The sequence below is a fragment of the Gouania willdenowi genome, chromosome 9 (assembly GCF_900634775.1).
Source record: "Gouania willdenowi chromosome 9, fGouWil2.1, whole genome shotgun sequence".
NCBI classification, from domain to species: domain Eukaryota; kingdom Metazoa; phylum Chordata; class Actinopteri; order Blenniiformes; family Gobiesocidae; genus Gouania; species Gouania willdenowi.
In genome coordinates, this window is record NC_041052.1 from 28,755,789 (window position 1) to 28,769,506 (window position 13,718).

Consider the following 13,718-nt stretch of genomic DNA (forward strand, 5'->3'; position numbering starts at 1 on the left):
ACATAATAATAATAATAATAATAATAATAATAATAATAATAATAAACTAAATCCTATGATATATCTCTATATCTTTCAAGTATTCTATCACAGCTTTCTATGTTTTCTTGATTCCCCCTCCTGTTCTTCCAAGTAATCCCTCAATGCTCCATATCCTCCCTGTCTCTCTTATCTTCTGATTTAGCCTTAACCTTTCTTCTCTATATTTTGTGCAAAATTGTGTTCAACATTTTCTGTGACTTTACATTCCACATATTCATCTGTTTCCCTTTTACCTAATAGAAACATTGTCTTATTCAACCCTGTATGATCAAACCTCATTTTAGTTAAAATTGCCTCCTCGCTTCTATTTTTCCTATTTACACCATGTACATCTATAGATTTCTGAAAATTGTACTTCCTTCCACTTTTATTCCTGTCCCATCTGACCTGCCATTTCTTTATCATTTCTTTTTTGATCAAAGCCTTAATTTCGCCTTTAACAAAAAGTGAATTTATAAAATAATTTTAATAGAATTTTTATCTGCTTTTTCATTTCCTTGTACTTCTAAATGTACCCAGCTAAATCTCACATCTATAAGAAGTCTATGCAGTCCAAACAAACTCTGACAAATTTCTAACATTCAATCTTCTCTATCAGATTTCATATTTTGGATAATATAGAGAGCTCCATTCATTGTAGACCTATAATAATAGCCATCATTTCTGCTGTATAAACCGACCTGATCTTTCCCCAATTTTCATATTTACATATACATATACATATACCTATCCTATCCTCTTCATCTTTAGATTCATCTGTAAAAATATCTATATAATTGTAATATTTCCATTTTATATACTGACTTACTAATATTCCTTTCTCATTCTCTCCACATTTCCTCCCTGCACCTGAGGCTGGGCCTCCATTTAGGCAGTCACTACCTGTAACTCCTCCCACAGGCCAAACAAAGCCAATCTAAAATCAGTTAACTCAATAACAAAATAAATTCTCATAAACAACATACAAAACCACAAAACATGAATTATCCAAGCATCCATTATGTAATGATGTCAATTCCTTCACCTCCAATGTTTTAAAAATCCATAACAAACAAAAAATTACACAAACACCTCTGTACAATGGTTTGTCCCAACACCAGCCAACCAAACACCCCTATTTACATGACTTGGTTATTCCTGAAACCTGGAAGTGCTGCTGTCAAAATGGTGGTGAGTTAGCTGCTAACAAACAAACACAAATGCTGCTAGGCCTTTCCCTGCACAGTGGAAGTTGTTTGACCGGTAACATAGTTATTGAAGAGGGTGAACAAGAATAATGAAACCAGGAACCAGAACCATGATAACAGACAGATGAATGGAATGATGATGGCAGTAGCAACAAGTCAACAGATGTTAAGCTGCTGGCAATAGCTGACTGTACTCACTACCTATAGTGTGAGCGTCACGGCTCACTCTGACAGTTGGTGTCTTTAAAATAATCCTCAATCCTGTCCATGCAGGATTGCTTTGCAGCCTGATGGACTACTCCACAGAGTATCTTGCCTGCATAAAGGCTGCAGCAATGCCAGATGTGAAAGCCTCAGTACACGCTATTACTTTTATTTGCCATTAGAATTTATCAATGGCTTTTGACTTGCTTGTCATTTATTAACCTTCTGAGACAAAACACTCAATATATCCAGTGACAGAATCACAGTATGCATCTAGATCTTCTGACTTGAAGCTTCAAAATAGCTTTGTAGTTTAATTTCACTGTCTTTAGTCCAGCACTGTACAGTTTGCAACATTGGCTTTGATCCTTGAATGTAATTGGGTAGAAAATGCACGGAGGAGAGGTTGGATAAAAACCGCAGTTTACAAGTCCGTATTCAACCGTGGATGGTTCGATATATTATTGTCGGAGCAGTACACAGAGAAGCCTGGTGGCTGGAAAGTGGAATCAGTCACGCTGCTGTGGAGACACATCTACGTCATGCAGAAAACAGTGCAATCTCTGGCACTATAATGGGTTTGGATGCGGCTCATCTTGTTCAGCAGAAAATGGAAGTTTGCCGTGTTGATGGACGGAAGAGGGATCAAAGAGGAGCAACTGTGAAGCTTAAAGAGCAGTCCTTCCTATTTCCCCAGTGAGGTGTAGTGTCCCCGCTTCCCTCTGTGGGGCTCGGGCTGGCTGGAAACAGCATCTCCGCCCAGTCTTCACTCTTCTCTCAGCCTGTGACTTGACTAATAGCCTCAAGTAGGTGACACATTTAAATCATTACACTTCAGTTTAGGGATCATGTGTGAAAGCCCACAAATTTTGTCCGATTCTTTAGAAATAGCTTCAATAACACACACAAACCAGACAGCACAAAATTTGAACTGGCAACTCCATCCTAACCACTAAGTCTGTAATGCAGTGTTTTTTTGTGTTCATTCATTCATTCCATCTTAAAGAGGAACTAAACCCCAAACCCACTTTTTTCTGCTGAATACATATGGATTTGGGTATTAAGTAGTGCTGTTTATTAATCATAGTCCAACTTTTAACATTTTAGTAAGTGACTGGCCTCTAAAGATTGAATGGCAGCTATTACAATTGAATTTTGCTATTGGCTGAGACAGATTCTGGTGACCATCACACTTCACCAACTGTCACTGTTGGCCCCGCCCCTCCTATAAAAGATAAGAGGAGGGAGTAGGGTTTCCTCCAATCACAGCCCTCAGTGAGCATTCATTCACAGTTGTAATTTGAAACTCCATGCTTCATGCATTCCTGCAGTGATGTTTTTGACTCTGTGCTTCTATCAGGAGCAGATTCTGGTCTAATCAGAGGGTTCATCAAGCTATGTGTGTATGTGCAGACACAGCGTGTGAATCCCTGTCTGTCTCTGCATGTGCACAAACATGCATGTACTTCTCGCTGCCGTGTGTGTGAGGCAGTGGTGTCCTGAGGTTCTCAGTAGTAGTAGAGCAGGAACTGTTTGTGAGTAACATAGCATCTGTGTGTGCTGTGTTTATGCTTGTGGGCTGTGTATCGTATGTAGTAGTTAAGCAGACAGCGCTCTGCCACTGCCAGCACTGACCGGCTGCCTGAGTGGTCGTGTCTTACTGCTTCAGGAGTAACGCCCATAATCAAGGCATTTTTTGAATTTCCCCCCAGTGGCAGGTCAGCAGAAAGCAGGGGTTTAGCTACTCTTTAAATGTGTGCTTGTAACTCAATGTAGATTCCACAACAGCAAAAAGGATGTCTCGTAGGACTGGAAAGAAAAGCCTTGATTATTTTCAGTATGTTGGAGGACACATAACTATCATTGTGTTTGTTTTATTTTCTATTATTTGACTAATTTGAAGGAACATTAATCATTTGCTATTAAGATAACTGCTTAATTGTCCAAAGGATAGGGATTTATTTTTAGAATTTACTGTAAGAGTCTTGCTTTTTAAAATCATCCATCCTGTATTGTTCAAAAGACAGAATAATGAAATAAATAAACAGTGGTTCTCTTCACTTGTCTTCCATGGTAAGAATTCAGTTTGAACGTTATTCTTATTTCAGACTTTTTTCTTTCTGGTGCATTTCATGAGAAGAAAGCAAGAGTCAGTTTCAAAGGAAACCACAAACATCAAAGAAGCTGATTAAATCCGATGAATCTTATTGACCCAGTTGTGAAGAACTAAAGTTAAAGACTTTACTAAACAGGAGACAACAAAATCCAAAATAGTATTGAAGTTGTTTGCAAGGCAAAAATGTGTGGGCACCCCTGCTCTAAAGGAAAAAAACAGGTGGTGCACAGCAGATTGCAGGCTAAAACACTCCATGTTGTATGAGATAAGGCTTAGTAGTCGAAGCATTAGTAAAATTAACTGGACAATATGGTCTGTTTTTTCCACTCAATTTCAGAAACATTTGGATTGAATTGTTTTGTGTTCATAGTGGAAAACATGCTAAAAAATGTTATCTTAAAGTGATAATAATAATCACTATAATTCTAATGTATTTATGTATGTGGTTACTCACATGCAACACACGGATCTATTATGTTTTATGCCTGTGCTTCTTGCTGAAATTTACCATTAGGTGCTTTGTTATTGAAAAGTAAATAATCCTACACATCCATGTGAATTGAATGTGATATGACCAGTTTAAAATATAAAAATGTATATTTTCTGAAAAAGAAACCTCAAAATCTGTACTTCCGTCTGATAAAAGTGAAAAACCTCGTGCAAAAATATGTTTAGAAATTATAATGTGATCAAATCTAAATCAGAAAACATTAGACCGATTTAGTCTGTTAGCTATCGTCAATACTGCATTTTTGTAAAGTCTGCTTAGAGGTGACTTTTAAAAAAATTGCAGCTTGCATGATTAAGTGCAACCACTTAATGTGGAGTACTTTGATGTACTGGTAATGTAATTGCTAATTAGATTTAATTGTGTCTGTACATAGTCAGTTAATTGCAGCCACACAAGCTGCATGATGAGCTCTAAAAGGCAAAAGACAACAGGAGCCTGCCTGAGAAGCTATTAACAGCAGTAAACAGGCTTTCATCAGCACCATTACGCAACACAGTAACTAACAAGGAAAAATACCGCTTCAACATGAACATGAAGGCAGTGTTGGGTACTAACGGCTGACATCAGTAGTTTCTTATATTAAACAAATTGTGTTTAGAAGTTAACACAAAAACCTTTGAGTGAGATTCATTGTGGACTGACCACACAGGTCTCTACACAAGGTTCTTTTTTAATCTACTTTCTTTGCGAGCAGGGGCGGGGCTTCGGGGGGGGCTGGGAGGTCTGCATGCCCCCGGCCCGGATACAAGGTAGGACTAAAGGAGCCGGGCCTCTACCATGGCTCAGGGGAGCTGGAGAAGGCAGGCCCTCCAATTACTTGTGCCCAGAAAAAGGCCAGTCTGTTTAACATTACCCGTCACGCAGACACCCACTTCATGTGACATGGGCATACTAAATTAGGTGCATACGCGCGCAGGCTCGGTGAAAAACAACAGAAGCGATCGTGTCAACGTAATCGCTGCTGAGGCGATTGGTAACGGGAGCAGACGGCGCGCTATCTCAGTCTGGATCTAGTAAAAACTCAACTGTTGAAACTGATCAGAATACGCAAAAATACACGGAAACCTTCGGTAACAGGAGTACAGCAGCCCGCCTACCTGTCCGTTCATAACAAGTAGTTATAAGCATCTGGAGACTTAATGTTTTTAGGTTTCTTTTTGTATATACACTGGGTTTTTCTATCAGATATTTTCTGTGTATTTATGTTTGTCCACATTGAAATAAGTCTGGTTGCCCCACTCGTTCTCCAAGTTAAAACATATTAAAAACCACTTGAGGACTACAGTGGGACAGGAGAGACTGAGTGGACTTGCCATGTTGTCCATAGAGAATGACAGCGCAAAGAAAGAGGTGTACATACGCTGTACTCTGTAGTGTTATAAAGGGGTTTATTTGCGGTTGCAAAATAAAACAGCATGTGCAATTTCCCTGGTTAAATTCTATGGGACATGAACATGATAACTGTGTTTGTTGTTTTTTTTTTTACTCACTTTTATATTTCTTTTGTTTGGTGCATTTTTTCTATAATGTATGTTTTTTTGAGTCATTATGTGTATTTGTGTATCTTTCTGTTGTGTTTTTGTGCATTTTTTGTATAATCGTAGTTTTTTGTTGCCATTGTAGTGTGCTTCTGGAGTCATTTTGTGTATTTTTGTGCATTTCTGTAGTCATTTTGTGTATTTTTTGAATACATATTTAGTTTTGTGTATTTTGAGTCATTTTTATATTTTTGTTGTATTTTTTGTAATGTATGTTTTTTGGAGTCGTGTATATTTTTTTTTTAATCTTTCAGTTGTCTTTTTGTGCATTTTTTGTATAAATGTTTTCGGTTTAGTAAAGTGCCCGTCGAAAGTATGTATTCATATAGTAGGAGCTTAAGTAGAGTTGACAATTATGGCCAAATGAGTATGTGTTTGAGGGTTGGGTGTACAAAGAGGTGTACATACTCTGTACTCTGTTATAAAGGTGTATATTTGTGGATACAAAGTAAAATAGTGTGTGTGATTTATCTGGTTTAATTCTATGAGACATGAACATGATAAATGTGTTTGTTGTTTTTTTTTTTTACTCACTTTTATATTTGGTGCATTTTTCTGCAATGTATATTTTTTGGAGTTATGTGTATTTTTGTATCTTTCTGTTGTGTTTTTGTATAATTAGAGTTTTTTGTTGCCATTGTACTGTGATTCTGTTGTCATTTTGTGCATTTTCTGTATTAATATTTAGTTTTAGTGTATTTTGAGTAATTTTTATATTTTTGTTGTTTGGTGTATTTTTCTGTAATGTATGTTTTTTGGAGTCATTATGTGTATTTGTGTATCTTTCAGTTGTCTTTTTGTGCATTTTTTGTATAACTGTTTTTGGTTTCCATTATAGAGTGATTCTGGAGTCATTTTGTGTACTTTTCTGTATAAATATTTAGTTTTTTTGTTTTATTTTACTCATTTAGTACATTTTTTATTAGAAATAAATAATTACCTTGTGTGTGTGTTCCCGTGAAATGTTTGAGACGCTGATAACCAAACTCCATAGACATTGTAACGCCAATCAGAAAAGTAGCAAAACTGCGCAAAACAAAACATAAAGCTCCAAACTACATGAGTGAGTAAGTAAATTAAAGTAATATGTACAATTCGCTGTCTTTTTTAAAAAAACAAAAATCATTTTTTACCTTCGAACCGAGTGGTCAGAGTTTAGCTTCCATGCACGGCACCACAGAGAATCCGTTGAACGGGTTGGGAAAGTCGTCTGCAAAAGACTCACCAGTGGCTGACGATTTCAAATGATCTATTCAGAGAGCTCCCGTGTTTTGGTCTAAACTATCTTCCTCTCTCTCACTCGTGTGTTTACAGTCCGCGTCTGCTTGGCTGTGTGCGCAGCAATTGGCTCTGGCCGCACACGTGACTCTTGCTCGGGAGCTGTGTAGTGAAATAGATATAGATGGTGCGCTAGCACCCACTCACACAAATTAACAGATGCACACACTTGGGGTATTTGGAAGCTGTTGACTAAGTTTCAAGTCGAACTCACACTGCGTCGGGGAGATATTTGCTCCACACACAGACACACAGATGTTCCTTGCTTTTATAGATAGATTATTACTGACCTTGGCGCCTAATATTTTTGTTGTTCTCTTGTTTTGTTATACTTGATGTCCGTTTGATGGACTTCAAAATTACATTGTTGCTCTCCGTGGTGCTGAAGCTTGTAAGCTCTGCTGTTGCGGGCATGTGTATGTTGTAAAATGATGTTATCATGAGGTTTATTATTTGGGTTTAAAGGGCCCAGGCATTTGCCCTGGCCCAGCTCTGATTTGTTTCGCTAAGTCTTTATATTGAACAGCTTTGAGGATAGATGACAAGAGTAGCATAATTTTATTGCAATTTATTCTAATAAGTCACAAGTAAAATTTGGGAGTAGACATTTTATCTTCTTGGGCTGGGCGTACCCCGTGCAATAGTTTGGTTGGTGCAAAAACACCACAGGCCAACCCCTGCAACTGTGATTCTGAGCCTTTATTTGGTATCAACAAAATGTGGGTGTTGACTGTTGAGTCATAGTGACATGCAGCAATCATGCAACTGGTCTTCAGAGAAAATAACTCGTAGTATTAAGACTAGCTACACGTAGCCCTCTGCACTGACACAGACCCCATAAAATGCATGAGGGTTGGCAGCTCTGCTTGTGTGCCCGATGGACAGTGCAGTGGTTGAGTAGTTGGTTCTTCTGCCTCTCAATGAGAAGATCCTAAAACCCCCTTTTTATTCTCTTTGCATTTTTGTCAAATCATGTGTACCCCCTACCCTCTGCATAATTTGGCTGGAACCATCTATGGGCTGCAACCTAATTAAATAGAGAATCACTGGTGGCTACATCACAATGCATTGATTCACCCTAAAAAATATACACATTTCTATTGGGGTGAAAAAAGCAAATGCTGTAAATAATCAAACTGTATTATGAAATATAACACATTTTGCTTAGTTTTCTCACAGATCCATACATTCTCTGATTCTATGGCTGGATGAACCCTGGTTTTATGATTTTGCAAACGTCAGGATTTTAACAAGTAGATTTAATGCTACCTTTGACTTCCCCTTAAAAAGTCTGAATTAAAATTACAGGAGAAAAACAGGGGTCAGACGGCAGCTGCTGCCATGACTGTGATAACAGCTAGTGAATGCTTAAGTAACTGAAAAATCATCCTTTGCCCTTTTAAGCCAGAAAGCTGACATGGTTGACAGACAGAGGGTGAAATTGTCCTGCAACAGCCATCAGCAGCCTTTAGGTCAGTCTGAGTGAGCGTAACAATAAACTGGGGTTAGCCAGAGTTCATCTCGGTTTTGCACTTCCAATCACTGTACATGATTGGCACAGCTTCCCTACATATAGCACAGTGTGAAGGATACATGCATACACAGGTAAGAGAAAGATTACCACTAACCTGCTGGTTGTATTAATGTTTTCCATAAGTATAAAATACTTTACACATTGGATTTTTTTTCCTTTTTTATATATAATTTCCTTTTTATAAAGCATTTAGTGTTTAGTATTTTAGGCCTGCATATACAGTATTGCCAATTCCTTGCAAAGTACAAGTCTCTGACACAAAAGGAAATTGTGTAATTTGTCAGTAATTTGTTGGCTCCCTAATAATTTTGCAGAGAGAGGATCAAACTATGCCTTAGCTATTGAAAACTAAACCATTTCCTAAATCATGTTTGTTTTTAAAGCTGCTGGAGTCATTGTTTTTTACAACACTGATAAATATATGCTGTAGGTCTTACAGGTAAATAAATAAATGAACATTTCTTCCAAAAATTAAAAAAAAATTACTTGTTTAGGTTGAATATGATCACACATTTGTTTTTGACTCGACCATTAACAATGGGTTCGTTGTCAAATGGTCATGTGCCTTGAAGTTTAGAAAATATTTGCATTGTCATTATGGGATTTGTTCTGCTTTCTTTATTGTGATGCACCATGGCAAATCCAGAAACAAGTCAGCATGCAAGAAACAGAGAAAACGCATGAAAACATGTATTTCCTGAAAATAGTGACTTTCATTTTTTTGTAAAACATGCTTCATATAACAGTACAGTTTAACATGGCAAAGCACCTTCCATGTTCCAAAGGAGAATAATCCACAGCCGATTAACATACCATCTTTCTTTGGCTACTCAGAGTTTTGTTATTGGATCAGGCCAATAGACTTTTTCACAACAACCGGAAGTAGCGCCTCCTGGTGTCGAGTAACTTCCTGTTATTGCGGGTCTAAGGGAAAATTAATCTTTGTTTTTGTCAACAGCGTTGTTCAACTTGCCAGATTTTTTGTTCGCTGATGCGGAGGCGGATAATATATTCTTCCATGAAGAATATGTCCACAGCTACCAATATAAAAAAGAAGTAGCTTCGTGAAGTAACCACTATCTACAACATATGAAGTATAAACATTCTAATAAAGAAACCTAATTTATTCTGCTAAAATATTTGGAATGTTTAAAGAGAGGCATGTTATAGACTTTTAAATTACATTTTAACATTGTGATATGTGTTTGTCTTATTTACCTGTGGGTGGATGTGCCGTAGCAGCTTCAGCCTGGCTAGCTTGCTGTGAGAGGACAAGCTGTTATTTATGATCCCTCTCGAAGGCAGACTCGCTCTACGTGGTGCGATAAAATTATTCCAGGGAAAGAGAGATGGAACAGCTCCACTTTTAAGGCGGCTGATGGTGGATCCGCTGCTCCCTGGCTTTATACAGATTCTGGACCCTCATCCCTCCTAACTGCTTATATCCACTGCCTCCTTTGGTCTGGGTCCATTAGAAAAGCGTTGTTAGACAGGTACGGCTATTTTCTTGCCCCACAAGAGCAACCAGGCACAGAACAAGAGCAACCATGCCGAGACTGAGCATTTTAGTCACTGTCTAACGCTAAAGCTATAGCAACAGGAAGTTGTTGCACACCACTTCCGGTTTAAAATGTGGAAGTGTGAAAAAGGTTTATAAACTGCAGGTTGAGGTGAAACACATGCTACTTAAAGAGTAACGAAACCTGTTATTTCTGCTGATCTGCCACTAGGGGGGAAATTAAAAAAATGCCTGGATTATGGGCGTTACTCCTGAAGCAGTAAGACACGCCCTGTCAGACAGCTAACAGCGCTGCACAGTGACAGCTGACTCAGTGACAGCTGAGTCAGCTCTGCTCAACTACTACAATCACAGGCACACAGAAGCCCAACGTGAAGCTCATCCACACACACACACACACACACACAATCGTACATACACTATACACTCACGGGCAAACAGCTCCAGCTCTACTACAGCCATGAGCCCAGGAACACTACCTCACACACACACACATAAACCAGGAAAACACACACAACAACAAAAGGTTTACGCACATGCAGAGACAGACAGGAATACACACACGATGTGTCTATACATACACACATAGCTTGATGAACTCTCTGATTAGGGCAGAATCTGCTCTTTATAGAAGCACATAGTCAACATTACTGCTGCAGAAAGGAGTTCTGCATTGGAGCCGTCAATCAATGCTCACTGAGGGCTGTGATAGGAGGAAACCCTCCTGCCATCTTTTATAGAAGGGGCGGGACCAACAGTGATGCACAATGGTCCAAATGATGCAATATAATCTGTCTCAGCCAAGAGCAAAATTAAATTGTGATAGCCAGACTTAAACCCTTAGAGGGCAGTCACCGATATTTTACAACTAAATACGCAAAACTGAAATACAATGTTTTTCTATTGAGAATTCTATAGAAAAGAGATAATTCTAGTATCATCCTCAGCAGCAAGGCATATGATTCTGCTGAGAGAGGTGGTTCTACAAAGGATTATACAAGGCTATGCTAACAGTGTGGAGCTTTTGTGCTGTTTTTGTGTATTCTTATCCAAGCAAGAGTCAAAATAAGCCTTATACAATATGTCCAGCTTATCAGAAAAAAAGTTTAATATCAGAACTGTATAGCAGACCCTCCAGGAGTCTCTTGATGTTGCAATCACAACTCAGAACGCAAATTTCGCCAATCCCCGCAAATTCTGCACAGCCCTACAATTCTCTCCAATCACTGCAACATTTCAGCAATTTTTGACCAATGTAAGCCCAGAGTGTATCACAACAGCCACTACAAGACTTTGGACAGGTGTCGCAACAAATTATGTGGCCCAACAAAAATGTGGTTCCGTCGATTCGGCAGCACAAGGTGGCTGAAATCCATCAGAACGAATCAGAAAACTGCAATAAAATGCACTTGAGCTCAGGACCCTGACTCTGGAATTCGGGAAGGATCAAAGCAGTCCGAGTCGATCTGACATATAGCAACCGGAATCACTATTTAGTCGGTTAACAGATTGTGTCACAACAGCCAAAATGACTCTTCCAAGCAAAATAGTGTCAAACGTGTCTCACATGCAAGTGTTTAATTATCTCCTGGCTGCTCTAGAAGGACTTTTTAAGAAAATAAGCTGAATAAACCTCTACTATTATACATGATATTTGATAGAGCTTGCTACTAATATTCACTACAGGTACTGTTATGTTCACTGCGGGCAATGTTATGTATATTGCTTAGTAAAATGTGCCATCTAGTGGTTGTTTTAAGTCTGTTTTATTTGAGACAGTAGAAGAAGAACTCAGACAGGAAGTTGTTCAAAACGATCTGTCTGCAGTACATGGCAGCTCCACTCTCCTGTTTTTTTCCTATGTTTTGTGTTTGTTTAAGCATTGTCTTTTCATAAAAAAAAAAAAAAAAAATATATATATATATATATATATATATATATATATATATATATATATATATATATATATATATATATATATATATATATATGTTCAGTAAACAACATTGATCATCTTCAGGAGTTTGTGGAGTTTCTGGATCTCTTTTTAGCTGTTTGGATAGCTAGATCTGCTTCTAGTGAGGCCTTTACAGTGAAAAGACGGCAAACAGGAAAGCTACAGAAGCTGCCACGTGGAGCCACTGCCATCTCAAAGAGCTAAGTAAAGTGCAAACAGCTATCAGAGGAAACTTTACTCCTCTACATATTAAGTTAATAACTCAAAAAGACTGAACCCAAATCCCAAAAAGTTGACATTTGATCAATCCTCTCTCGAAAGCCTTCATCTCATGCAAGCTCAAAAGCTAGTATTGAACTGCTAAGGGCAAAAGCAAAAGCTGCTCAAACAAGAGCCTCCTATGCACATAAAGAAATTGAAATTAAAGTCGAACAAGCACGTTTTCAAACCACTCTTGATGTTCTTAGGGCTGAGCAAGAGAAAGAAGCTGCTACAGCAGAAGCTAATACTTTAGAGCAGGCATGTCCAAAGTCTGGCCCGGGGGCCAATTGCGGCCCGTGTTCAAATTTCCACTAGCCCGCTGCGGGCATATCAATAATATGTGGCCCAGCGGCACCATCGACCACAATTTAAAAAAAAAAATTAAAAAAAATACAAAAAACAATTTTATATTTCACTAAATAAGACATTTGAAAGATAATTGTTGGTGTTTACATGTTTTGAATTTACAGTGAGCATTTCATAGTGAATAATCTGTAATGTTGCACATGAACCTAGATATATTTAATATTCCAGAAAGTTTTGTTTTTTTTCCAGACATATGTTTTCTTCATTTTGTGATCTTCACATATAAAAAGCAGTGATTTTAATATAAACTTATTTAGATTTATTTGTGTTCCATATGAATAATTCAGAAGTGTTCCGTTTGCAATACAAAATTCATAAAATAGTTTATTTGCATTTGATGTTAATGATTTCAGGGTGAATGGTTGGCCCCCACACATTTTCGCCTCGCTAAATCTGGCCTTCTTTTCAAAAAGTTTGGACACCCCTGCTTTAGAGGCTGGACTAATGAGCCTTGAAACACGCAGTGAAACTTATGGGTCATCTCTCGCTGAAAACCAAAAAGAGCGCATTGCTCAATATGTTTTAGAACAAGCAGCTGTCACTGCAGTGCAGCAGGCCATTCTACCAAAGGTAGAGTGTGTTACTCCAGCGCCTCCCCCTCAACCTGACGTTGCAAAGCTAGAAACCAAACCAAACTATATATCAAACTACGCTGCATCTGACGATAGTTCATCGTCTGCCAGCTTTAAACCACTCGCACCTGTGACCCAAACTATCCCCAAAACATACAATACACACAATGATGTGCCAACTCAACCAACCTACGATCTTGCCAAACACCTAGCATGCAGTCGACTCGTGACTATGGGCCTTTCCACCTTTGATGACCAGCTTATGGGCTACTGGGCATGGAAATCATCCTTCAAAAGCGCCATAGCAGGTTTGGCCCTATCTGCTAGAGAAGAGCTTGATTTGCTAGTACGGTATCTTGGTAAAAACTCAGCTAAAAATGCCAAACAAACGAAAGCAGTCAACATAAGGTGCACCGAAGTTAGTTTAATGATGGCCCGGAAGAGACTTGAGGAAACGTACGGCTCTACAGAGGCCATAGAGCAAGCCCTGTTTTATAAAGTAGAAAGCTTCCCCAAAATCACAACAAGAGAACCTCTCAAACTTCGCGACCTCGCTGACCTACTGTTAGAGCTTGAGGCTGCCAAGCTTGATGGCTATTTACCTGGCTTGTATTACTTGGACACATCTAGAGG

General features: G+C 38.5%; 1 protein-coding gene across 2 annotated transcripts in view; it reads right to left on the minus strand.

Annotated features, from left to right (window-relative positions):
- The window catches only part of galnt9 (polypeptide N-acetylgalactosaminyltransferase 9), a 149,043-nt gene that overhangs the window by 17,839 nt on the left and 117,486 nt on the right, over window positions 1-13,718 (minus strand). Inside the window, exon 1 of one of the 2 annotated variants that reach the window (XM_028457464.1) lies at window positions 9,629-9,739. The exons of the other annotated variant lie outside the window; for it this stretch is intronic. The gene's annotated coding sequence lies outside the window, so the exon portion shown is untranslated. Of the gene's footprint in view, window positions 1-9,628; window positions 9,740-13,718 lie in introns of those variants that run through there. 2 annotated transcript variants of the gene reach the window in all.